The following is a 26,791-nucleotide window of genomic DNA, read 5'->3' on the forward strand; positions in this document are numbered from 1 at the left end:
GGGCCCCCAGCCTGCTCACCCAGCAAGCTTGCCCTCGGAGCTGGCTGTGCCCGGCTGCCACCTCAGGAGCGCTCCTGGGAAGGCGTCAGAAGGCTCCACCAAGCTTCTGAGAACAGGTCCCTACCTGTCCCAGGAGCCAGGCTGGCACGCAGTGAACAGATCAAAGCCCGGTGCTGGAAGGCAGACGTCTGGGAAGAGAGTCCCAGCCAAGGGCTATGACTTCTGCTGGAGTCCTCTTCCGCGAGACTTCCCCTCCTGTGGGAAGCTGGGCCACCGGGATCTCAGCACCAGGCCACATCCAAGCCCGCGTCTTTCTGAAGCCCAGGGGTGTCAGGGGTCCAAACCAAGGTTGGGGAGAGGAGGGCTGAAGAGAGGGCTGGGCGGGGACAGCAGGTGTAGAAGGCCACTGCAGAGGACTCTGGCCGGGGACTTGGGGTGGCCAGCAAGCGTCTGTCCTCACCCTCACACGCTAAAATAAAGCCCTCCTTCCTACACACCTGGTCAATGGGAAAGTGAGGGAGCCCAGAGCCGTTGGTGGGATGGGAAAGCCAGCCCAAGAGTGAACCGTGCCGGGGGTGACAGGCTTCCTGAAACAGCCTAGAGACCTTTGACACCGTAGGGAGTTGGCACTGCTCCAGGCTGGTGGGGGTCTCTCCTTCTTCCGAACGCATCTCAGTCCCTAGGAAACCTCTTTCCTGCAAAGCTGCCCTATCTGACCAGAGCAGCTCAGGCTGGTGGTGACACACCAGGAAGTGGGGTGGGCACACGGTGGCCCGGGGGATCGGGGAGGGGGTGGGGAGGCAAGGCACCCTAGGGACCCTGGTTACCCTAACGGGTTCAGGGCTTCTGGGGTGAAAGCCCTCGTGAACCCCATCCTCCTGGAGGCCTGGGGCAGTGGGCCCGGCACTCAGGGGGTAACCCCACAAGCCTTGGGGTTGGTGGGGCCCAATGACGGCGCTGGCTGTGTTCTGCCTCTTGGCTTCCCCCTTCCCATCAGAACGGGGCTCTGTCTCCTCTATCTCCGAATGCCCGGGGGCCCTGATCCTGCCCTCGCGCCAGCTGAACTGGACAGCATCCTGGTCACCGAGCCGGCCACGAGGCGCGGAGTCTGGCGGAAATGCAGACACAAGCCAGTAGACCCAACAGTACTGCAGGTGCCACAACCCGGAAATGATGGGGGCGACAGGGACGCCCAGGAGGGGTGGGCAAGGGTCAGCAACCACGCAGGTCCCCTGAGACGGGCGTAAAGAGAGGTCAGCCACAGAAGCGGCCTCCTTCCCCAGCCACTGTCTTCACCCAGAAGGGACCCAAAGGGAGAGAGGTGGGAATCCCCTCTTTCCAAAGAGGCCTCATGTAGATGCTGGCTCCCCACCCCCAGGCGGTTAAACAAACTTGTTCTTCTTTCTATTTCCTGAAAAGAAGCCCCGGGGTCGCCAAAGAGAAATGACATTTGTGTAAACACCCAAGGAGGCCCTACCTTTCAAGGCAAAACAGCAATGAATGAAGGGGGGGGGGGAAGCACACACAATTATGAGGACACAGGGCCTTTTTCTCCCTCCTTCCCAACAGCTTTTGCCATGCGGGATCCAAACTGAATCCCAACGAGGGTGCTGTCCTCACGGGCCAGAAACCCGCTGTACGGACCACTGCCAGGCAGCACACTTTTCTCCAGGAAAGGAATTTCAAACTGGCGAGCAGAGATGCTTCCCCAAACCTCGGACAAAAATGCCAGCAGATTTCACGGCAGAAGAAAAGGAGGGAGACAAGGACGAAGGGCGGCAGCCTGGAAGCTGAGTCCACACCCAGGGGACATTTGGGGTGCAGTTTCAGAGCAGATGGCACTGCCTGTGAAGCACCTCGGCCCTCCAGCTTTGGTGCCTAGGGTGGCGTGCCGGGCTGGCTGTGGGATTGATTTGAGTCTGGGGGTTCTCCCAACTTCTTGGCCGGGCCGGAAAGCCCCTTGGAAGGCACGTCCCCGAGAAGCCACTTCCTCACCCCTGCTCCTCGTGGTGGACGCCCTCGCTCCATCCTCCAGCAAAGCACTCGCATTCCAGCCCCCCCGCACCGCCCCCCCCTCCACCGCCCCCCGGCCCGCTCCCAGGAACATCGCACACATCCCAAACACCACCTCCCAGGAATCCAGACAAGCTGCAGCGCAGAAACTCCCCAGATCGCAATGCCGGCCTCAAGATCTCTGATTCCGGCATTTCTAGCGTCTGTTGAAACTAATCTCCAGCAGGTCCTCGGAGCCGCCTATCCCTAACGGCTGACCATCTGGACGGAACGATTTTAAGAGGCAGCGGTGGCCAATCCTCACATCTTCCCAGCCCTCCTGGACGTCAGGGAAACCCCTTTCGAAAGGGAAATGAGCTCCAAGAAACTCCTGGCCGAGAAGGACTTAACCACTCGGGTAGCTGGCCAAATATTTACAGACACACGGCTGTGGCACACAAAACCCTTCTCTTCTGCTCCGCGGCCGAAAATCTGGGCCCCGAGTGAAGACCGAGACCCCACCGTCCCCGCTCCTGGAGCCCGGGGGCTGTCCCGCCGGCCGGGGGGGGCTGGCCCCGGGGGCCCCGGGGGAGGGGCCGCTCCCGCCCGGCCCTCGAGGGGGCTGCCGGGCAGCCGGACCACCTGAGGGGCCCCTGCAAGCGGTGCGAGGCTGGAGGGAACAAAGGGAGCGAGGACTCACCCAGCAGCTGAGTCGGGCTGCGCTGGCCGCCTGAGAGCGCGGCCCGCCCACCGGGTCACATGGCTCGGAGCCGAGCAGAGGATCAAAGAGGCTTTGTGGCCGAGGAACAAGGAGCCTCCCAGAGCGCGGGCCCGAGGTAGGGAGGGACTGCGACGGCCTCCCTGCGGAGGGGGCAGGGCGAGGGGCTGCGGAGGGGGGGGGGGCAGTCGGAGAGAAGGGGCGCCCCTGGCAATCACCCCCACCCCGGGTGCCTAGGAAATGCCAAGGAGCCCAGTTCCCAAGCCAGCCTGAGTCACCCCCAAGAGGACTGACAGGGTCCCGGGGGAAGAAGTCCGGGAAAGAGAGAGAAGGAAAGAGGCTCACCTGGACAGCCAGCCAGGCTGCCCTCCTTCCCCAGCCCGTCTGTTCAGGGCGACGCCAAGAATCTGACGCTGCCCGCAGGCACCCTCTCTCCCCGCGCCCCGCCCTCGCTCCCTCTTTGCCAGGTGCACCCCTCCACCTGGTCCTGACCCCTAGCAGCTCGGATGACGGGCCGCCCTCCCCAGGAGGTCCAGGCTTCCTGGCAGCTGCGGGTGGGAGCGCAGCCAGCCCTGCTGTGTGTGCCGAGGTGGCAATGACCCCGGGAGGGAGAAGAGAGGACCGGGCAGGGGCTGGGGAGGCAGGGGGGGTGGCCAGCTAGCTCACCCAGAGCTCTTTCTTCTTCCTGGAGCCTCCGAACTCCGATTCCAATCCGGCTCCTGCCTCTCCAGCCCCTAAGGGCCTGGGAATGAGAGACGAAGTCTCCTCCTCTCTCCCCTCCCTGCAAGCTCCTGGGAAGTGCCGAGACCCCCTCAGGGGACGGGCTAGGTGGTCCCCAGAGGAGGGAGCTTGGGAGCGACCCTGTTGGGCCTGGGCCTGGGCCTGGACGCTGGGATCGGCCAGATCCATTCCTGTGTCAGGACCTCTGACCCCCGAGGGAGTGAGTCACTCCCAGGCACAGGCGGGGCTGACTATGTTCAGGCCGACTCCCACAGGAGAGAGCTGCTGGGGGCCGGTGTGGGGGTCTTCCTGGGGCAGGGAGTGGTTAGTGCAAGTGCCCAGGAGCCTGAGTGACACCTGGGAAGGCTGTCTTAGGGCCAGTGACACCAGCCAGTCCATCCTCCTGCCTCCGGACCGCCAGCCCGGCCCACGTGGGCCAGGCCACACCCAGGGTTTCCCGTTCCCAGATGCCCCCGCGTGGTGGATGGGCGAGGCCCCGGGGCACCCGCCCCACCAGCCACAAGGGCAGGCTGACCACGTCCACCACCGTGTCCCTCAGCAGTCAGCTCTCCCCAGCAGCGGCCACTCCCACCCCTGACAGCCAACTTGCTTCCCAACGGCCTCCGAGGTCTTGGGGTTTACCACAAAGGCTTCAGGGGGCCGTGTCCCACACCCTCCCACACCCCCATGTGGAGTGGCCACGGAGAGCTGCTGCCGTGGGTCTCCAGGCACTTGGCCAGAGCCGGGGGGGCGTCCGCGGGAGGGACTGCATGTCCGGAGCCCTCTTTCGCATCTCAGCGGACACCTCAGTGGGCGGGAGGCCGTGGTGGATCCGAGACATGGGCCTCAGGGTCAAAACGAGATGGAGGTCCCTTCACTCGAAGTAGTTTTGGCCCACTACTCGACATCTGCCGGCCTGGACCTTCCCCATCTGCAAAATGGGTGTAATCAACTCCAGCTGCAAGAATTAAAGTGAGATGTGTGTCCAGAAACAGGAAGGGCAGCCACTCAAAAGATAACAATTCCCTTTCCTCCAAGGAGGTGATTTCCTAGGCAGAGAGTGGAGAAGGCCCAGCCACTTCTGACACCCCTGCCCACTTGGCCCACATCACTGGGCCCTAAAAAGCAGCTCCGGGAACCAGCACAAAGGAGGCCAGGCCAGCTGTCAGGAGGTTAATTAACACAGAGCCTCCGCTCCACACTTGCCCTGGCAGACTCCTTGCCCCCCAGCGCTCCCCTTGGAGCCTCCTTCTCACCATTGGCCTCACTCTGTTCCCCGGCTTTCTGGCCCCAGGGCCCACCACCCCTTCCTGGGCGCCAACCAGCTGCTCTCCAAGCCCACCCCTCACCCTGCCCTCCATCTCCCGCAACCCCCAGATCTCTGGCCCAGGAGGCGGCCTGGGTGCTTTGTACACGTGGCAAGCTCCTCTTGTACCTTTCCCTCACTTGTCACTGACGGCGGCCCCCAGACTACAGGAGAGGGGATCCCTGCGCCTGACAAGCCCCCCAGTCCAGGGGCTTTTCCAACACAGAACATCTGCCCCCCGGAACCGCTGAGTCCACTCTGCTGTTCAGCACACACTCGGCATCTAGAGAGAGCAGCCTGACGCCTGCGCAGCTGCCCATCCAATCCTCCGGCGGGAATGGAAGGCCGTCCACAGACGGGCCAGCCACATACATAATTTTAAAGTTTCTAGCAGTCACAGTAAAAAACGTAAGAAGAAACAGGTGACGTTAATTTTAAAGCATTTTACTTTAACCTGAAGAGCTAAAATATTGTCAACCCAACATGTAATCAACAGAAAACCTTTTGAGATATTTACAATCTTTTTTCTTTCCGTACCAAAATCTAGCGTGCATTTTATACTTACAGCACCTCTCGATTTGGACTGGTCACATTTCAAGAGGTCAGCAGCCACACGTGGCCAGTGGCTACTGTCCTGGACAGTACACCTCTCAATACCCTCAATTTCATCCTGAGATGACACCAGATCCTTGGAGGGCACTTTATCTGGATCATTTTTAGCACCATGTATGCAGCCACGCGGCGGGGGGTGGTGGTGGTGGTACAGGACACAGAGCAGCATCTTCTGTGAGATACTGTTGAGACCACTGATCCCTACATCACAGTGTCCCCTTTCTGGGAACGTATGGGGACATTACTCTCAGATTCAACCATCAGAAAGAACAGAGCTTCTCCTAAGAAATCACTTAGCCAGATGTGTGCTAAGCATCGGTCAGACGCTTCCAAAGATGTCGGTTCCTGTGACTGCCAACGCTCCCCTTTCCAGGGTTCCCTCACTTACCTGGTTCACAGGTGCTCAGGCCAGGATGCACCCCTGACTCAAAAGCAGCGGCTCAAGAGTGAGCTGGGCTGTTGGAACTTCCCCGGGAGCGTGGAGCCAGGAACCCTTCCAGACACCCAAGCTACTGCAACCCCTGCTCCTCCGCACTCAGGCGTCTAGGCACCGGCCTCCCCTAAGTACCTCAACACGCTTCTTTTTATTTACTTCAAAGTCACACAGAATTACAGTGATTAAAAAAGAATCTATAGAGACAGAAAGCAGTGGTTGCCAAGGTCAGGGCAGGCGTTGGCTGGGGAGCGACTGCTTCATGGATATGGGGTTTCCTTTTGAGGTGATGAAAATGTTCTGGAACTTGGTACTGGTGATGGTTGCACAACAATGTGAATATGCTCGTGGTAGATTAAAGAGAAAAGAATTTAACGTGTTCTTTTTTCACTTGAGCCGGTGTCTTCTCCTGTTTTAGACCTTAAAACCAGAAGGGCGGGCTTCCCTGGTGGCGCAGTGGTTGAGAGTCCGCCTGCCGATGCAGGGGACACGGGTTCGTGCCCCGGTCCGGGAGGATCCCACGTGCCGCGGAGCGGCTGGGCCCGTGAGCCACGGCCGCTGAGCCTGCGCGTCCGGAGCCTGTGCTCCGCAACGGGAGAGGCCACAGCGGTGAGAGGCCCTGAGACAAATCAGGAGCCCTGGGGGATGCTGAATCATGCCCCCCCCCCTTCCTGGAACCTGTGCATGTTACCTTACATGGCAGGACGGACGCTGCAGAGGTGATGAAGGATTGTGAGATGCAGACATTACCCCGATTATCTGGGTGGGCTCTCAACATAATCATAAGGGTCCTTATGAGAGGGACGCAGAGGGAAAATTGAAGAATATGGAGAAGATAAGCGTGTGATGATGGAGGCGAAGGGCGGAGTGATGTGGCCACAAGCCAAGCAGTGCCAGCAGCCACCAGCAGCTGGAGGAAGTGAGGACAGACTCTCCCCTGGAGTCTCCAGATGGAACCAGCCCTGTTGACACCCTGACTTAGCCCAGTGACCCTGATTTCAGACTTCTGACTTCCAGAACTGCCAGAGAATAAATTCTATTGTTTTAAGCCACTGAGCGTGTGGTAATTTGTTATAGCAGCCACAGGAAACTCATACGGCCCTGCAGTCTGGAACTCGACCCGTATATGTTAGGATGAAGAAACAAACACTCAGAGCTGGAGGGAACTTGCTCCAGGCCGTGCATCCATGAGCAGGACCCTTCCCAGACCCGATGGGGCATAAGTCAGGTTTTGGGGGAGGGAGTTGGACTCACCCCCACAAAACTAAGGAAGCTCCCCTCGCTGGGCACCAGCTGACGTGCAGTGGAGAGGGGGGTCCCGTGGTGTCCTGGACAAGGATGCTGTGGGCCGTTTCCACCTGCCCATGAGCAGAGCCCACCATCCCCCCTGGGGAACCCCCAACAGAAAGGTCGCCAGAGCACTGATCAGCTGTCCTGCAGCAGGGTCCTACTCTGGAAGCCACAGAGGGACAGTCGGGGCTCCCACCTGCAGCTGGGCCAACTGGGTGAAGACCATAGCAGCCTCTGGGGGGGGTCACCCGCCCTGCAGGACAGACACTCATGTGATGCCCGAGACGGTTGCTCTAGCATGCAGCAGCAGCGGAAGGGGAGGAAGTGGTTACACAGCATCCTCCCTCCCTGCCTCCCTCCATCTCACGCACACCCACATGCACACACATGCCGCCCCCCCCACCCTAGTTCCCAGGTCCCGAACGTTCCTCCTGCCAAGCCCAAAGCCCGGTGGTGAGCACAGAGCTCGGCCCACCTGCCAACTCTCTTCCAACCCGCCCCGGGCAGAACCCCATGGGATGCAGCAGATGCTTCCTGTCAACTGCCAAGAAAAATATCCCTCTCTCTCCTCTGTGGGCAGCTCGCTGGGCTCCCCCCACAGGGGGACAGGGGAAGGGCTGGACAGGTTGGAAGTGTAGGCCTGGGGGCTGAAGTGGGCAGGGAGCATACGCAGCCACATGCCCCCAGGGGCGGGGGGTGGGGTGGGGAGCCCCGTGCCTAGAGGCAGGCAGACCTCAGAGAGGTGCTGGCACACACACACAAGCCCCGACCGTCCCTGGGGGTAACCCCCAAAGCCCCAGAGCGGAGGCCCCGGCACGCACGAGGGAGAGAGGGGCCCTACCGCACAGCTTCTCTCTGCAGCAGAGCAATGCTTGCAGGGGCTAGCTGTCACACTGGGTTGACATCTTTCTTTTTTCCAGTTCCTTCTCAACTTGACCTAGGAGAACGTTCCGGCAGCCCCTCATCTCAAAAATAAGGCCAGCCCCCTTCCTTTGGCCCAGCTGCCTCCTCCACTGTAGGCTTGCTTTCTTCCTCTCTGAACAATCCAGCCTCTTCACAGCTGGTCTACACTGCGGCTTCCACCCACTCACTTCTTAACCTTTGCTATCTGGCTTCTGCCCATTTCACTGTTAAAACCCACCTCTTGAAACAATCCTCATGGCCAGCCTCCAGTTCCTCCGTCCCATCTGACCTCAGAGGCAGCACGTGGCATGCATGAAGCACCCCTCCTAGAAGGGCACTTCTCCGGGCGACCTTCCTCTCTCATCCCCCAAGGCAGGGGTTTAGACAGCACACGGGGGTCTCCTCTGAGATGCGAGGAGGGACCGGCCTTACTTCCATCACCAGCTTTAGCCACGCCCCCCAGACTGCCACCGCCTCTGACCCTGACCACCTTCCCGCCGGCCACATCTCCAAACATACTGTGTTCTAAGGACCCTATGCCCTTCATCCAGGCCCTGTAGTCTCCCAAACCCCATCTAAAATCCCCTGTTAGAAGTCACCACTTCCAGGAAGCCCTCCGGATGTTTCTCCATCAGATGTGACCACCCCCGCCCCCTTTCGTGTTTCCCGCCTCACATCTTGACCTGAAGCACTTGCCTGGCTGACTTAACCTCCTCCTCGGTTCCTAGGTAGTGGCCCCATAAATGTTTGTGGAACTCGGGCGGCAGGAAGGCCCCATTTCCTCCTTTCTAAGAAGCGCTTCTCCCACCCCCACTGTCAGGCTGCATCTTCCCCTCGCAGGCACCTTTAATACACATTCCTTTTTCCTCTTGAAAAGCTATCATTAAATCAACAATGTGTCAGAAATTATTCGATGATATCTTAACTTTCCTTGGCAGCCAGCTCTGTTACTCTGGTGTGAAGAAAACTTTGTAGCTGAGCAGTAGCCCCCAGGCACATTTCCAACCCCCCCCCCCCCCCGGCACATTTCCAACCCCACCACACCATCCTCCTCCCAGAATCCCCAACACCCAGCAACAAAACAATCAGATCCTGCATTGATTTCAAACAGAAACCGAGGCCGTCTTTCGCACCCAGGGGTGTCTGACCCCGAAGGCTTTCTCCAGGGTGTCAGGAGGGAGGACCGCCAGGAGGGGGCGCTCCAGGCTGGCTTTACGTGCGACACTCTGGACCTCCTTACCCTTCACAGAAATAAGGACCGAAACAAAAGCCTTAGCAGCTAAGATGGTAGATTTTTGAGTCAAACAATACATGGTTTAGTATTTAGAAGCGGGGACTGAGGTTCTACTGGGGGGTAGGGGATAAGCAAGCAAAAAGGGCAGGGTATTTGCTTGGCCTCTGAAAAGAGGTTCTCAAGCCCGGTGGTACACTACCATTCCAAGGGGAGCTTCTAGGAAATACAGATGCCCGGGCCCCACCCCAGTGATTCTGATTTAACTTATCTAAGGGTTGGTAATTTTTAAAAGATTTCTCGGGGGACTCCAGTGGGTAGCCTAGGTGGAGAACCACCGTTAGGACTGACAGACACATACACACCCGAGATTGGTGAGATCTTGACAACATTTTTAGAGCTGGATGTGCCCAAGAGACACACAGGGGGTGAGTGGGGTGGGGGTGGGAGGGTCAACAGTTCCCGCAGTGGTGGGGGTGGGGGGTGGCCGCCCCGGCCAATTCGGTGCGCAAGGCTTGGCCGTTTTATTAAGGGTCTCCACACTGCCCACTGCCTGGCTGGCACTTGGAAGAGAACAAGAGAAGGACACCCAGAAAGGGGTCCAGGATATACTACTGTGGCATAAGATGTGGGAGAGAAGGCACTGGAGTTCCTTAAACCTTATCTGCCTAAAAGCAGAGCCTTCCAGAAGGATGCAATTGTCATCAAGCCCCTCCCCCAAGCAACCCAGGGAAGACCGACTCCATCACAGCAGAGAAGTCTGCGTACCGCACCTACCAGATACTCTCTCAAAACTATCCTATATCCCATCTCTCCTCCTAAGGGCCCATTTATCTTTCCAGAGTCCTTTGTTTTCCAGTAAGTGCTCTTCTCCCCCTCCCCTTCCCCTGCGAAGAAGGTAAGTATATAAGCCCCAAATTCTAATGCCCTTTTGAGTCACAGTTTTCTGTGAACTCCCCCTTATGTACATGCTTAATTAAGTCTGTCGTTTCTCTTGCTAACGTGGCTCTTGTCAGTTTAATTTGCAGACCCCTAAAGACTGAAGCTAAGAGGGTAGAGGAAAAGATTTCCTTCCCCAACATTTACCCAAAAAAACCCCTCTTCACTGCAGACAGGCACCTTCCCCACCCACAGCCAGCACTTCAGACCCGTTTCTCAAAGTCTGTTAAAGGAGGATAACCTGTTCTGCCGGATGCTCCCATTCCAAAAGGTTTCCGCAGCCAGAGACTTGGCAATTGCTACCCTCTACAGTCATTCTGTTGGATATTTACAAATACATTTCCATGTATTTTTGAACTAAATTCTACAATGTGAGTTTTTTAAAAGTTCAAAGTCTTTATTTCCCGAACTTATTGGACTGTGGAACCCCCTGTGCCTCTCTAATGCGTATTAATGAGCCCGAAGAGAACACAGTTTGGGAAACCCTGGCTTAGACTTAAAAGCCCATCAGCTCTCTTGCTCTAGGCCAGACATCGGACCAATCCAGCCTCTCCGGACACAGGTTAGGGAGGGGTGGGAGTGGAGAACATGCGTCCCAAAGAGGGGGAGGGTAGCTTACCTGGGGCAGCCACAGGTCTTGGAATAAGATTTTTAAGTCCAAATTCCTAAATTACCAGGGGACACAAGAATGGTCGGAGCAGCATGGTTTATAAAGGCAAAACAATATGAAAACAACCCAGAAGTCCATCAAGGGGAGCATAGAAAGCTATAGTGTATCTGCCCACTGACTACCTACCATCTGGCAGAGAAAATGCACAGGCCAGAACTACAGGCACTGGTGCAGATGACCTCAACTCACAGAGTAAGCGTCAGAAGGCTACTTACAGAACATGCTCCTGGTTTATGTCGTTTTGCAACGTGTAAAACAATAGCGTACATTACTGAGAGAAACAGAGGCGTGTAGTAAAAGTGCTAAAGTAAACATGGGAACGACAAATAGATAAATACGGATGCAGGTCGTGTCTGGTGAGAGGAAGGAAACAGGACTGTCAAGTTTGCTTCTCAGGCTAGACAGAGGCACCCAGGTGTTCACTGAGACAGTGCCTGTGTTTTTTTAAATGCAAGCAATCTTCGCAGGCACTGGGGAATCAAAGTCCTGAGCTCACCCATGGCTAACTGGCCAGGTGGCCCCGGAGACGAGGCGCCACCTCCCTGAGCTTCCATTTACCCAACTGAGACTGAGGGCAATGAACCCACCTGCTACTTGGCTGCTCGTGAAGAGGGTGGCTCAAACTTCCTGCCCTCCCTTGTGGGGTTTTGGGGAGGGTGGTTTGAACTAACCATGTCAAAGTGCTTTGAAAACCACATGAAGCTTCTAACCAAGGGGCGCTGGCGACTCCAGGCCAGTTTTCATGACCTGGCAGAATGCCCCAGCCGAAGAAGCCTTGTTTTTCCCTCGGGGCGGAGGCCTGGGTGTCAGGCGTGAGGGCTGAGGGCTTCTGCGGCTGCTTAGGGCATCTGATATGAGGCTTTGTGAGCCCCAGACCCACTTTGAACTGGGGTGCCTGAAACCCCTCTTCCCTTCAGCAAAGACCCTGAGGCAGGTAAAACCGCCCCTCATGGGAAACTAAGCAGCTTGTTTAATTGGGAATTGGGCCCAAAGCAGCCCAGCCCAGCTCTTTCCTCTCCTTTCTCTCCTCCCAGAACTGGCAGCTCAGGAAATTCAAGGCTGTGAAACAGCGGGCACATGACCTCCGGCTGTTTACGCAGATAGGGGACACTGACCCTTCCCAGCTGGCTCCACAAACCTGCGCCAGACCCTTGTGCCAGACCCTCCCTGCCCAGGGGCCAGCAGTCCCATTTACGAGCGCTCCAGGGCCTGCAGTCCAAGCCACCCAAGTTCCCATTTTATCCAGGAAACCCAGGCTTAGAGGTCAAGAAGGATGGGTGTTCAAATCTGACTCCACCACCTATCAGCTGAGTGACTCTGGGTAAATTTCTTTATCTCTTGCGAGTGATTTTTCACATCTGTCGAAAGGGGGAAGGGGGTTCTTCCCTCACCAGAATTCAAGGAAGATGAAAAGGAAAGAGATGGCACTGAGCCATCTAAGCCCGGTACAGATGGTACAGACTGGCGCTGAGCCTGGCACCCAAGCAGACGCTCCACAAAGATGCCTCCCTGCCTCTTCTTGGTACCTCCGCGGGCGTGGGAGCAGGGAAGACAGCCCGCAGGAATGCAGTGTCTGCCAGCCCCCCCCCGGGGAAGAGCAGAGAAGAAGCAGCAGAGACTGCTGATGGACAGGAAGAGTTTGCATTACCGATGAGTTTCACGTAACTGTGCTTTCAAAACCTTAATGGTGGATCCAAAAGATCTTCTGGGAAATTTCTCTTTTAAAAGTACATTTAGGGCTTCCCTGGTGGCGCAGTGGTTGAGAGTCCGCCTGCCGATGTAGGGGACACGGGTTCGTGCCCCGGTCCGGGAGAATCCCACATGCTGCTCCCGTGAGCCATGGCCACTGAGCCTGCGTGTCCAGAGCCTGTGCTCCGCGACAGGAGAGGACACAACAGTGAGAGGCCCACGTACCGCAAAAAAAAAAAAAAAAAAAAAAAAGTACATTTAAAAAAAAAAAAAAAAAGGAACAAATCCTGCAAACGTAAGATTCAGTGAAAGAAGCCACAAATAAAAGTATACTGTATGGTAACATTTAGACAAAGTTCAAAACCAGGCAAAACCTTCACTGGTGATGGAACATTTCTGTCTCCTGATTGTGGCGGTGATTGCATGAACCTACGTACGTGACAGTTTCAAAGAACCATACACCCCAAAAAGGGCGGGGGGCGCCTGTAAAACCGGTGAAAACTGAGTAGAGTGTGTAGCTGAGTTAACATTCTTGTACCACCGTCAGCTTCCTGGTTTTGATATGTACTGTGATATGTCATTAGGGGAGAAGCTGAAAAGGGTACACAGGAACTCTCTCCCATTACTTTTGCAGTTTCTGGTGAGTCTAAGATTATTTCAAAATAAAAAAATATTTTTTTAAAGTACATTCAAGGGAGCTTCCGTCCAGTTGCTGAGGGGGATGCTGCCTGATTCATGAATTGCGCAATAAAACCACTTGGATCTCTCACACACCCAGAAAAGTATATTCAAAATGTGAAATGCCACACATATTTTATCATGATGTACCAGTTAGAAATGGGAATTGGATGATTTCACAACCTAACCGTTCATTCCTTCATCCCATGCACACGTGTAGTGCGTGCAGGCATCTCGTCAGGTATGGGGCTGGGGCGGAGCCTCACAGACAGAGGCCCCGCCCACTCCGATCCCGGCCTCAGGGAGAAGACACAAAGCGAAGGAATCTGGCAACAATTAGCAAGGGCCGGCGGCGCCTGAGAACGCTGTACTAAGGCTGTTAGAGAATCCGAAAAGAGGCCCCACCCCTGTGGGAAAGCAGACCTTCCAGGCTGAGGGACCAGCGGGCGAAGGCCTGGCAGCAAAGCCTCTCGGAGCCTCAGGGAAGCCGTTCAGGAAGCCAGGGGAGGTGTGAGCTGCAGAGGGGCAAGTAAGGAGGCTGTAAAACTATCACCAAGTGTCATCTGGGCTGTCTTTCCAGACCCAGGATAGGATGATCACAGCAGTCAGGGGGCAGAGATTTGCCCACCTGGGCCCTACGCAGCTCAGAAAATGACTATTTCATGGCCAGAGACAGGAGCCTAACTCTTGTAAGTTGCTGGCCACGGGTGCTGATGGGGAAAGGCGGGGCTTGCGATCGGGCGGCACCTGCAGAGGAAGCCTCCACCCCAGGCAGGACACCTGGCACTTTCCTATCTCTTATCTCAGGCCACGGCCTCCAAGCCTGGGCATCCTCCGGTCCCCGGGGCTCCCAGGGCTGCCAAGGCAGGGGCACCCGGAAGATGCTGCAGCAGCAGCTCCTCCAGCTCCCCGCACCGTCCCCCAAGGCCAATCCGCTTTTCTCCCTGGCAGTCCACACCCGCTAACCTTCCACCACCACCAGGCACGCCCTGGCCACGCAGGCTCACTTCTCTGGGCCTCAGTTTCCTCACTTCCCAATCAAGCAGATGAACCCTGGAGTCTCCTGCAGCTAAAGAATTCTAAGTCTGGGAGCCACAGAAAGGAGGCAGGTGCACAAGCCCACACCCTTGCCTCCATCTGTATACAAGGGAAACAGTCTCACAACTGGTTTCTTTCCTTCCCTTGCCTGGGGGAGCATCCTGTGGACTCCAGGGCTGGGAGCGAATAGGGGAACCCAGAATCTGCCAGGACTCGGGATACAGAGGGCATTGCTCCTGAATTCTTCCGGAAGAGGATCACCACTTCCTAGCTGTATCTGCTTCATGCTGCTGCTGCTGCAACAAATCACCGCAACGTGGTAACTCAGAACAACACACGTTCCTCATCTTGCATGATCTGGGGGGGAGGGGGGGGTCAGAAGTCCAACACAGGTTCACTGAGTTAAAACCAAAGGCTGGTTCCCTCTGGAGGATGCAGGGAAGAATCCGTTTCCCTGCCTGTTCCAGCTCCTAGAGGCCGCTGCATTCCTCAGCTCCTGGCCCTCCCAGCACCTTCACAGCCCGCGTGGCCAGTGGAATGTCTCCCACACCCCATCACGGACACTGACTCGCTTCCTTCCTCCCTCCCCTTCTAAGGACCCTTGTGATTACACTGGGTCTGTGTGGATTAGCCAGGATCATCTTTCTAGATGATCCTGGATAATCTCCCTATTTTAAGGCCAGCTGATCAGCAGCCTTGATTCCCCTTTGCCTTGTGACCAGACATTGTCACACGTTCCGGGGATTAGGACACGGGCATCTTTAGGAATCATTGTTCTGCTGACCCCACTAGCCCAGGTCCTGAAAGGAGATGAAGGGGAGGATGGCAGGCCCAGCAGGCTGCCTGCTTGTGTTCAAATCCTGGCCCCACCACTTAGTAGCTGAGGGACCCGCTTATGCACATCTGTAAAATGGGATAATGTACCTAAGAGGGGCCGGGGGCTGCAGAAGGTCCTCCCCAGAAATTCCATCCTCAGCTCGTGACCAGTGATTCTTCCAGGACAATGTTGGGGTTCACCTGGGTGCTCCCCCAGCGTGGTGCTTGGCTGCCCCAGAAGGGTGACAGGCCACGGCCACAGCGATGGTGGCAGCCGGCTTGTCCGCGGTCCCCTCCCTCACCAGAGCCACTGGAAGCTAGTGCAGTCCGCCTCCCTCGCTGGCTCCCTGGATGCCAAGCTCCTCCCACCTCACCGTGGGAGCCTCTCGAGCACAGAGAGCCCCCTTCCACCACCGGAGAGAACTGGTCAAAGTAAGGCAGCCTCGTGTCCAGCGAGATGAATTTGGGATCCCCGTGCCCAGGTCACTCCGGCTTTGTGGCAGAGATGTCCCGGGGGTGCGGGGTGCGGGAAGTGGGCGAGGGGTCAGTGCGCTGCTCCCGGGAACCAGGCCACTGGTTCCTGACAGCCCAGACCACAGGCCTCACTTCTCTCCCAGGGGTCTTACTTTCCAACCACTGCTGCATCAGGCGTCCACGCTGGACAGGCTGAGGGGCCCCAAATCACAGATCACAGTAGCTGCCACACGGAGAGGCAGAGAGAGAGAGGCGGGGGGAGGGGGGTGCGGGCGGTGCTGGGCTGTGTGGCCTTGGGAAAGTCACTCTGCCTCTCTGGGCCTCTCATCTCCTCCTCCATAAACTGCGGGATCGGGGCCAGGGGATCCCATGAATCGTACCTGGACGCATTGCCTCCTGCACCCACAGAGGACAGAGAACAGCTCACCAGCCCCTTCCAGCTTTGGTCTGGAAGACAAAGCTTCCAGAACCCAGTGGCACCCCCCCACGTAGTGGCCCCCTGATGTCCTCCCAACACCAGGACGGTCAGCCCTCCCTGCAGGGGCATCGGCTGCCTTCAGCTGCTCCCAGGACCTGGCCTGGCTGCCGGGAAGTGGCTTTTTTGCCCACGCCCGCCCCAGCCTCCGTGGAGAAAGGCAGTTATGCCAAACAGGAGGCCGTAGGTGGCAGGGGCCAAAGAGGCCAAGCCATTCTCTTCCGCAGGGGCAGGAGGGAAGTGGAGGAAAGCAGGCACGTGATTCCAGCCTGCGGTTCTCAGGGGAAGGGCGAGCCGCAGCAAAGGGAAGCAGGGGCCCCGGAGCTCAGTTGTGGGGGAAGGGAAGGGACTCTGGCCTCAACCCCCCACCCCCTGGCTCCCACCCAGGGCCTCTGACTCCTGCAGGACCCTGCCCCCAACCTATCTCAGGGGAGAAAGTGAGGCTCTCTGCGTTGCCAAATTCCAGTAATGAATCCCACATTCATTCCGTCCTCTTTGCTTATTGGAAACCCTCCCTCCGCCTTCTGGGTGCGCTCTGAACAGCTGGTCTGCAGAAGTCGGTGGAATTGAATATGCAGGGTGGCTGGAGGTGCCTGACCTCGCATCCCCCGCCCCACCCCCTGCTCTGAAGAGGAGGCCTCGCAGTTCCTGCCCTTTTCCTGGGAAAGCTGGAGAGGGATCCATTGTTAACTCTTTCACTTCCTGCGGGCATCCTCCCCGTAGAGGCCGGCAGGGCAGGAAGGCAGCCAGGGCCGGCGGACTCCATGGCCACCAAGCTGAGGAGCGTGCACAGCAGAGGCCGCCGCCCTTCCCTGCCGCCCCAGGCATGAAAGCGCGCATGGTCAAGGCTGCACACGGTCAAGGCTGCAAAGAGGACGCTTGCTCTGTTGGGAAAGGGTTTTTCCGCTCTAGCCCTGCGCGAGGTAGACAGGACGTGGATTTTGCAGGTGGAAGAAAGGAAGACCCAAGAGGTTGGTGCCTCGCCGATTACACAAAGGGCTCAGACACCCATGCAGCTGCCTGCAAACGTGTGCTGCTCTCAGGCACACACACAACAAATGCAAGAGGTGACGAGCTGTGAGACGCAAAGGCACCCGCAGAACTGTAACAGTTCCTTAGCGCGAAGGCGTCCGTCTCCCCGCAGCTGCCCCATCGATCCAGGCATTAATGTCTTTCTGGAACAATGTGTGGGAGACTGGGCTGTGCAGACCAGCCACTGCTGGCACCTCTGGCCCCGCCCCAAGGGTGGGTGGGCCATTCCGCCTCCAAAGAGGCACCGACTCAAGAAAGGCTGCAGCATCAGGGCCTGGGAGATGTGACTCCACCTCTGCCACTAACCCGCTGTGTGACCCTGGCCGTGTCACCAGCCCCTCTCTGAGCCTCAGAGACAAGAGGGAGTGAAACCAGAGGTCTGAGGAGGTTTAGGGGCTCTGGAGTCAGGCTTGCTGAATTCCAAGCCTCCTCTGCCACACCCACCAGCTGTGTGGCCTTGGGCATGTTGTTTAACCTGCCTGTGCCCTGGGTTCCTCATCAGTGAAATGGGAATAATGACAGAATGGACTTCACAGGGCCGATAAGAGGATTAAATGAGCTACTGTACTTACTCCAGGTAAAGAGCCCTGCGGCCGTGCAGGTTCCACAGGCAGCCCTGGTTACTGACCACTGCTGTCCCGGTCATCAGGGATCCTGTCTGGCCTTGGCAATCTGAAGCCCTGGAGAATGGAGGCGGAGCATCCCTGGTCCTCCGCTGCCCTCCTGTCCTCTAGGCCCTCTGCTGAGGGCGGCCACAGCTGGAGCCCAGCCGTGGTTCCCAGGGACCCACCACCCTCCTGAATTGGCCGTCCCAGAGGCCCCAAGGCCGCCAAGTCTAGATCAAACCATCCCTCCTCGTCCTCATCAAACCCACGCCTTACACTACCTCCCCGCAACGAGTCTTTACCTCATGTGTGTGTGTGATGGGAGGTTGGTGCGGGGGAGACACAGGGATGCCTCGGACTTGAGCACTTGAGGCTGCCGGAGTAAGCCAGGGCAGCACGGAGCTGCCCGCGGGCCGGGGAGCATCTCTCCGCAGGCCGATGGGGCCCCGCCGCCCCGCCCCCACCCCGCTCCCTCTGTGCTGCACGTTCCGTCCCCTCGTTCTCCTCCCTCCAGCGATGCTCTCAGCAGCCCTGCCTGGAGGACACGGTGAACACGGCCCAGGCAGGGGAAGTGCGGGGGAGCCCCGGGCACACGGCTAACGGCTGGAGCCCGAGCTGGTCCTGCCACCACGCTGCGGGGCCCCGTTCTAGGGAAGCTCCTATAGGAAGGAGGCCAAAGAGGAACAGCCCGGATCAAGGGGGAAGGGGCCTGCCTCTCCCAGCGGGCACGGGCAGCTCGGCCTGCGAACACCAAGCCAAAGGCCCTTAAACAAGTGGGAAGAGTGAGAAACACCCCCGCAGATGGACTGCAGCTTAGCATGTCTCCCGCCCTACACGCACACACACACGCACGCGCGTGCACACACGCACAGTCTGGTTGTTAAACCCAGAAGATGGGGGCTGTGCGCTGGGGAAGCCCCACCCCGCTGGTCGGGGAGGCACCACACAAGCTTGGCTCTGGCCGTCCAAGGAGCAGGGGGCGGAAGGCCCTAATTGGTACCATACGCTTGTGCAGGGAGCAGGAAGGGGGTTAGGGAAGGAAGCCGACAGGCACACGAAGGGCCCAGGGAGGGCAGGCTGGGGGCCGGGAAAGAGCGGGGTGCCCTCCCACCCAGCCCGCAGGGAAGGGGGTGCAGAGGGGCAGCCCGCCCCCTTCGTCTGCCCATCTGTCCCAGCGTTTCATCAGCTACAGCCTGTCGCTGGGACAGCTGGATTCCGCTCAGAGGTCAGGCTCCCACCCGAGCCAACCCTCTCGCCCCAGAACTCCAGCCGGTCGGTGCCGTGAGCCGCAGCTGCTGCTTCCGGCGTGGCCGGCCGGCCCCCGTTTCGGCCTGGGGTGGCAGATGGGGCCTGGCTCATCCGCTTGTGGTGGCCGTACAGGCCTGGTCAGGAAGGACCGGTCGTGACGGCACCGTCTCGACTGGGACCCCAGCTAGCCACAGGGCCCTGTCCTTCCGCTGCGGTCCCTCCCTCCTCCGGCCCCGCCCTGCCCGGCCGACCCTAATTTGGTTCAGGGGTTCACTCTCCTTCCTCCCTGAGCTGCCCGGAAACACTGCGTGCTTCGGGGCAGGAGCCATCAGGTTGGGGTTCAGCCTATGGCCGGGGGGTTAAGGGAGGGCGCCCGGGGGCTTGGGGGAAAGGTTTCCCGGCTTGCGGACGAGGCCCACAGGAAGGGGGCTCGACTTCCTCTGAATGCAGCCGTGTTGGCAAATGTGGCAGCGTCTGTGACCGTGCGGACCAGCAGGGAACAAAGCCACACCCAGGGATGGCCGAACGCAGGGCCCTCCATAGCATTCTTGGGCTGCCCCGGGCTCCGGACTTCTCATTTTGTGCAGCAGCAAATTCTCCTTGGAGCTCAGGCCATTCTGAGTTGGGGTTTCTATTACTCAAAGCCAAAGCCTCCTGTCATGGCAGCTGAGAGCACAGCAGGCCAGAGCAGCGAGGGAGGAAAGGCCCTGGGGCCATCAGAGCAGGAGATGACCGGATGACGGCCCTCCCGCAAAGGGCCGTCCAGACACACCGCCACCAGCCCCCACTGCCCCCTGCTCAAGCGCAGGAGGACAGAAGTTTCTGGGAGGAGGAACTCCAGGGGAGCCAGGCTCCCTCTCGAGAACAGTGGCTGTGCTCTGGGCCGTGGCTCCCAAGTCAGTAAGTGTTCCTGCAGCCACTGAGTGCCCCCCATGATGGCTTCCAGAAACAGCATTCCATCCACTGTTGTCAGTGTCCAGAGATCCCAGAATATTCTCAGAACAGCAACTACGACCAAAGCTAACACTGAGTGAGGGCTCACTAAGTGCAGGCCCTGCTCCCAGAGCCTCACACGCAGCCCCCTTAGGTCCTCGGGGAAGCCCCATTCGAGCCTCCCTTTGGCTCTCCTCCTTTAACAGATTTGGAAACGGGCACAGAGGAGCTAAGCAACTTGCCCCAGGTCACACAGCGAGAAGGGATAGAGATGGCTCCCTCCCGAGCTGGCCCCCTTCCCTGCTAGCTTTCCAGTGTCCCCCCTGAGGAGAGGGCAGTGGGGCAGCCTGGTGGGCCAGTCTCCAAGATCATCACGTTCCCATTCAGAAACCCCGGGGTCTCATGGAGTAAAGGCATCATCCCCAGCTCCAGGCCTGGCACAGAGGAGGGCTCAGCAGGTGAATGAATGAATGAACAAATGAATGAGAGCCTGACCACGGAGGAGAGCAACAAGGGTGCAGACAGAACACAGTGAAAGTACCATTTACCACAAGGGCGGTGGTGATGCCAGGCCCGCCCTAAGGCCTTTGCGTGTATGAGCAAGCCTGTTTCTCACACCGTCTCTTGAGCGGGCGTCTCTATTAGCCCATTTTACAGAGGGAAACAAAGTATGTTGGCCAAGGTCATGCTGCCAGGAAAGGTCATGGACCAGACACCGGCCACACTCTCACTCACACCGCCTCACAGATAAGCCCCTGGAATAAAAAGTGAAAGCATCCAAGCATCCCCGCCCTGGGCTGGGCTCCACCCTGTGCCCAAACTCCGCAGCTTGTTTCCAAGTCCCGCCAGCCATGAGATGGTTCTTCAACTGCCCATACCCTCCTAGGGCAATTTATCCCCATCCCTTTAGGAGGCGAGGCTTGGGCCAAGAGTGCGGAAAATCTCCCAGTGAGGGGCAGTCTTGTCAGTGGCAGGAAGAAGTGTCAGATCCCACTTTTGTTCTTTAAAAAAAAAAAAAAAAATCATTTGTATTAAGTATATGTGTAGGGAAAAGACTGGAAGAAAACCCCAAAACGTGAACAGTGCTTATTTCTGTAGAATGCAGTTATAACTGATTGTCTTATTTACGGCTTTCTAAGTAAATTATTTTTGTCGTAAGGAGGCATAATTTTTTAAATCGCAATAAAATTGTTTTTCAACCAGGAAGATAGATGCTTCTTAGCTTCTCAGAAGTGCTATACACCTGCCCACTGTATCACCTAGACAAGTGGATGGCACATTCCAAGGATCTGTCAGCCAGGCACTGGGCTGGGTCTTCCCCGGGGGGCTCCGAGGGGCCTGGACCCTCCTCCACGTGCAGAGCTGAGTCCTGGCTCTGCCGGCCCTGCCAGGAGGTTACTTCCGCTGGGTTGCAGGGAGGATATGGGTTCAACCGGAGTTTGTGTCAACACAGCTCTGCTTTGTCCACAGCCTGGTGGGGCCCCCCCAACTCCACCCGGCATGACAACCCGGGGAAAAATGTTAGCAGGGAGGGAAGACACTGTGGGTGTGATGCGAGAGACTTTCCAGGGACAGATCTGTAAAAACTCCACTGTGCCCAGTCCTCTAGGAGGACTTGAGGCCTCCACTGCCCCCTACTGACCAGCCGAGGCTCAGAGAGGAAGCTGGAGGTGGGAGTGCCCTGTGAGACCACAGCTGGGGGCACAGTGGCACCACCGGGGCAGGGAGTGGAGCTGGGGGCACTGGGAGGGCAGCTTCTTACCTGGACCAGCTCCTGTCTCCAAAAGAGTCACTGTCCCTCTTTCTCTCGCCACGAAATGAGGCTGCCTGGGATCGTACACCGACTTCCCGGGTGAGAAAGCCCGGCTCTGCCTGGGCAGCGCACCCCACGGCCACGCCCTGCAGAACAGGCTCCCAGGGTCTGCTGTTGCCGCGAAAAAGGATGTGGGGTGTCGACAGAGCCCAGAAGCGCCCACGCTCAAGCCCGTCCCCGGGCTGTGACAGGAAAGGATTTGACAACGGTGAGTGGTGGGGGGTGGGACAGGGGTGGTCACAGTTCTGCAGCAGGAGAGAAAGCAGGCAAGGAGAGTCTCGTCCACCGTCCTAGTGACCCTCACGGCTCCAGGCTGGCCCGGACCAGCCCGATGGGCCAGGCTCCTGCAAGGCACGTACAAGCTACGAGGTTCTGTGGGAGGGAAGGCAGGCCACAGCCAGCACATTCAGACCCTCCATTCGCCCTGTGCGGGGACAGTCAGGCACAGAGACAGCGCTGGGTGGGCCCCGTGGTGTCGCAGCCTCACTCCTCCTGAACAACGGGGGAACGAATGGTGCTCATGTCGCGGGACGGGACGAAGCCCAGCTCACACGTGTGAGTGGTCCTGGCTCCACGAGCAGCCGGCACACCAAGACTGCCCACAACTCTGGAGGCGAACCCCGAAACGGCAGCACAGAGTGGGTACCAGAAGCCTGCCCCCAGCCTGCCCCTGCCCGCCGTGTGGCCACTGCACGCCCCTCCCCTCTCTGGACCTGAGTCCCATCAGCTCTCAGGATCTCTGCACGGCTTCCACCCTCACTGCTTAGAACGCCAACGGAACCCTGCCGACGCCTCCCTCTCCAGCTCCATCCCTCACCAGCCCCTGTCTCCAGCCTTTTATTCCCCAAACCCTTCCTCCTCCAGGAAGGAGACTGTCCCCAAACATAGCCCCTAAGAAGCCACCCTTTGCTGATCACAGAAAACCGAAACGCAGCTTCCAGCCTTCCTGGCCCCTCCGAGAGGACAGACATCACCTGGGTGCCCGAAGCCCAGAGCAGCCCATCCACATCAAGGTGCCATGGCCTTTTCTGAGGTCCCCTCGGATCCTCTGCCGCTACCCCAGCGATGCAATCATCCCGCGGCTCCTCCACCAACGGAGCCACGGCAGCCCAGGCGTCCGGCGACTTGCACACACAGCCCATGCCGGTGCCAGCCCAGCGCTCCGCCAAGCAGCTGCAGGAACCAGTGGGCAGCCCAGGCACGGTCCGTGAGTGCTGGCGGCAGCGGCACAGACAGCGAGCCTTCCACGTGTGCCCACTGGCCCGGTCAGGCCGTGGGTGGACACAGCTAACAGCCACCAACTCACACGCTCAGCCTCAGGAAGCAGGCACATGGAGCGGGAGGCCTGCCGGGACACTGCCATGAAACGCGGCTGATGCTGTCAACGGTAGCACTTAGCATTTATCAGACACTGACTGTATGCCCAGGTCTGCGCCATGGCCATCTCTTACATTATCCCATGAAATCCCCACATGTGTCCCCACCCCCCCATCTACAAACGATGAGATGACTTCGGAGTAGTTAAACAACCAGCCTGGAAGAGTCAGTGGCAGAACCAGAATCTGAACTCAGGCCCGGCTCCAGCCTCCTTCCTTCTGCCTTCCTTGAGCCCACCAGGCGCCAGCCAAAGTAGGCGCGTATGAAATATTCGTGAACTGCTGAACCCGCCAGCCGGCGGGGAAGCACTCCCTCCCTCCACTGACATCTCACCCCCGCCCCCATGCCTCCAGCATTCTCCCTTCCAGCACTGCTGTCTGCAGCCCAGGCTCTTGCTGTGTGACCGGGGTCAGTGCACTAATCTCTCAGGGCTGCATCTTGACAATGAGGACACAGCAACACCAGACTGCTTCAAAAGGTAATTGAGGGCGCACAGCTTTCCTTGAACCCCCGCATATGCTGCCCCCACCCGCCTTGCGGGGTAGAGACGGTTAGTTCCCCTTTTCCTAGATAAGGAAGCTAAAAGGTTCTGGAAGGCACCCCAGGTCACCCGGTTTGCAAGTGGGTGCACGGAGCTCAGAGCCCACACTCCTGTTCGTCAGTGGACCAGCCTACTGCAGTCACTGTACCAGCTGGGCCTGCTGGGCCATCCTGCTGGCGCTCAGAGGTGGGGCCAGTTCTCATACCTCACACTTCCTCACCAGTATCCCCCTGGGGCCCTGCAAAGGCCCTGAGGTCAGAGGTCCCACTTGAATCCTGGTGCCTGCTGTGTGACTATGGGCCAGCAACTCAGCCTCTCTGTGCCTCCTGAGATGCTATGAGGGCTACAGGAGATGCATGGAGAGCAATGAGCCCATGGCTGGCACCCTGGAAAGGCTGGACACATGGCAGGTGTGGGGCAGGCAGGGATGACAGCTACTAGGATAAATGGATCAAACCAAAAAGGCAGACGAGCCCGGGGTGGGATGCTGATTAAACCAAGCCGAGCTGATCGGGACTCTCTGAAATGTCAAGCAGAGCTCCAAACAGCAACCGAGGTAGGGCCTGGGAGGACAAGGCCCTGGGTGCTGTCCAGGGGCCCCTCTTCCCACCCCTCGCCCGCCTGGTCTCCTCAAATTCTGCAAATGGGATCAGTCAGGGCCGCCCGTGGTCTCTCCCTCACCTAAGGCAAACGTTGCCAAACTAGAGCAGAAGGTTTTCCTCCTGGCCTCAGAATCCTTCTCAACACAGTGCTTCAGGCAGCCACGACCCAAGGACTGGAGCCAGCCCTGCACTTCAAACGCATTCACCCAGCTTCACCAAGAGCTAGAGCCGGGCCGGCCGGGGGAGGTGAGGTGGTATATATCCCCCGTAAGGAGTAGGACGCCCGGTCCCAGCCATTTCTTCCTCTGGGGGTTTCCAGAACTCACCCTGCCCTCTCGGTTCCCATGGTTCCACCCTCACTCAGCCTCCCAGAGCCTCAGGCTGGGCAGGCTTCAGGGCCCGCTCCCGTCCCTTCCCTGCGGTTCTGCTGTCCACCGGCACTAGACTAGCCCCCCAGAAACACCCCCTCATCCTTCCTGAGGCCCCTTAGTTGATTGGAGGTTTCAGGGCCGCCCCTCAGCTGACAGGGCTCCAGTGGCCTGAGCAGATAGGCCCACTCCACACTGAGCTGCACCCACGGGTGTCGTTCCCACCTCCAGCCTTTGCTCAACGGGGAGCTCAGCCTCCCTGGGGACTCCGACTCACAGGTACTTCTCTCTCTGCCTCTTACTTGTGCCAGCCGTCGCTGCTCAAGGCTGTCTGCTGAGTTATGACAATGCCCCTTTGCCCCCTGTCCTAATTTGGCACCAAACCTCCCACTTTCCATGGCCCCCCAGACACCACTTCTTCCAGGAAGTCCTCCCTGATTGTTCCAGCTGGACAGGGCCTGGCCTTCGGTGCTCCTCTAGCACTCAGTAGGTGCCCAACAGGCATGAACTGGGCACCGCCGACATGCCGGGCCCTGGGGACACAGCCAGCTTCCCCCGACCTCCTGGAGCTCACACTCCGTGTGAACAAATCAGTGGTAAGAGTCTTGGGATCCCATATAAGCAGGCAGACAAGTGTATAAGCAGGCAGACAAGTGTATAAGCAGGGACCCAAATGAGGCAGCCAGGAAAAGATGTGGGGGATGATGTCCCAGGAAGGAACAGGCTTGCTGGGGACAAACGTGTGTGTCCCCAGGGGCAGCCAGGCCAGGGGGCTGCAAACCCATGAGCTGGGAGTAGGTGTCCCAAGTACAGGAGGCACCCACGGGGAGGTTTAAGCTAGGGAGTGATCGGAACCGATTTCTCCTGCCAGGAAATCACTGGGACTGTCGGGCTCACCGTGCGCGGCCAACGCACACCTCCAGGGGGCGCCCTTCACACACATTACAGGTGTGGATGCTCCTGGGGTAGGCGTAGGGGCCTGTGGGCCACGGCGGGGAGCAGACCGCAGGGGGCAGTTCGGGGGGGCCCAGGGCTGGAGCAGGCAGACGAGGAGCACGCAGATTTGGGTCTGTTTTGGAGACAGCTGTGCCTGGTGGATGATTCTCAAATTTCTGAGGCCCGGGCAACATGGTGGGCAGAGAGCGTGCTGTTTCCCAAGCAGGCAGCCTGGGGGTGTGGACTCAGGAGGAAATGGCTGAGCTGGGCTGTGCTGAGCTGAGAAGGCTGGGAGGCGCCCAGTGCAGCTCAGGGAGGGGTGGGCCTGAGGAGGCGACTCTGGAGCCCCCCATCCCCAGAACCCTTGCTCATATCCCCATTCACTGTTCTGTGCCATGCCCACCTGGGCGAACACAGACCTTAGCTTCTCAGAGGGAACACCTCCCCCTCACGTCACACGTCCTCCTAGATTAGGACACACAGGCAGGAGGCCTGGGTCTGCCCAGATCACAGGACCAGGGGCCAGCAGAGCTACACAGAGGGCTGTGCTCCATGCATAGACCCTGAGCACGGTGCAGATGTCTGCTGGATGGGTTGGGGGGTGGGGGGAGGAGTGGGGGGTGGACCTGTGCGTGACTGGAGGATCCCGCGCAGGGCTGGGGAGGTTGCTTGACGGCGTACGGAAGTGCGGTGTGCAAAGTGGACGCTCTGCCCCGAGTGAGCTCTCCCTCCATTCCCGGGAAGTGTGACCCACCCCAATTCTGCCCCCGGCTGTTCCTGGCGCCCTGCCCTCCCCCAGAGCAGGCTGACCTGCACCACGTGACCCGGGCCTGGGAAGATGGACCCGGCTGTGGGAGGTCGTGTTGCCTGGGGACTGAGCGTGCAGGAGGACCCAGCTGCACAGGAAGCTGGGCCAGAGGCCTCCAGAAGCCTCAGCGTTTCGCAGGCTGGACTCCCAGGGTCTGGCTGCTGTGGGGCCCTCTTCTGCCTGCAGCCGGCAGCCCTTGACCCACACCTGCAGGCGCCAGAGATCCAGGAGGGGGTATGTGGCTATGGCCCCAGGGTGGCTGCCCACCCGGCGTGCGACTCTGGCTGCAGCACCCGCCTCTCCTGGCCCCATTTTAGCCATGGGGGGGCTGCCCCGGGGGCTGCCTGTACACAGAAGGAGCCTCAGCCGAGCTGGCTGCCCCAGGGGCACAGAAACCATGCACCTAGTTACAAACCAGCCGTGGCTCTGGAGTCCAAGGGCCCTGCCCTCAGATTCAAAGCTGGATCAGCCACTTCCAGCTGTGTGGCCAGGGGCAAGTTACTCAGCCTCTCTGTGCCTTGGTACCTTCTTTACAAACCATAAC

General features: G+C 58.6%; 1 protein-coding gene across 16 annotated transcripts in view; it reads right to left on the reverse strand.

Moving 5' to 3' along the window:
• Nucleotides 1–26,791, reverse strand: part of SEPTIN9 (septin 9) — a 194,234-nt gene that overhangs the window by 36,285 nt on the left and 131,158 nt on the right. The window contains exons 1-2 of one of the 16 annotated variants that reach the window (XM_067021245.1): nt 3,056–3,098; nt 2,693–2,853 (exon numbers count right to left, since the gene is read on the reverse strand). The exons of 11 other annotated variants lie outside the window; for them this stretch is intronic. The gene's annotated coding sequence lies outside the window, so the exon portion shown is untranslated. Of the gene's footprint in view, nt 1–2,692; nt 2,854–3,055; nt 3,126–3,376; nt 3,620–26,791 lie in introns of those variants that run through there. 4 more of the 16 variants (XM_067021247.1, XM_067021246.1, XM_067021249.1 and 1 more) reach the window with 4 other exon arrangements.

The sequence above is a fragment of the Kogia breviceps genome, chromosome 19, assembly GCF_026419965.1.
Source record: "Kogia breviceps isolate mKogBre1 chromosome 19, mKogBre1 haplotype 1, whole genome shotgun sequence".
NCBI lineage: Eukaryota > Metazoa > Chordata > Mammalia > Artiodactyla > Physeteridae > Kogia > Kogia breviceps.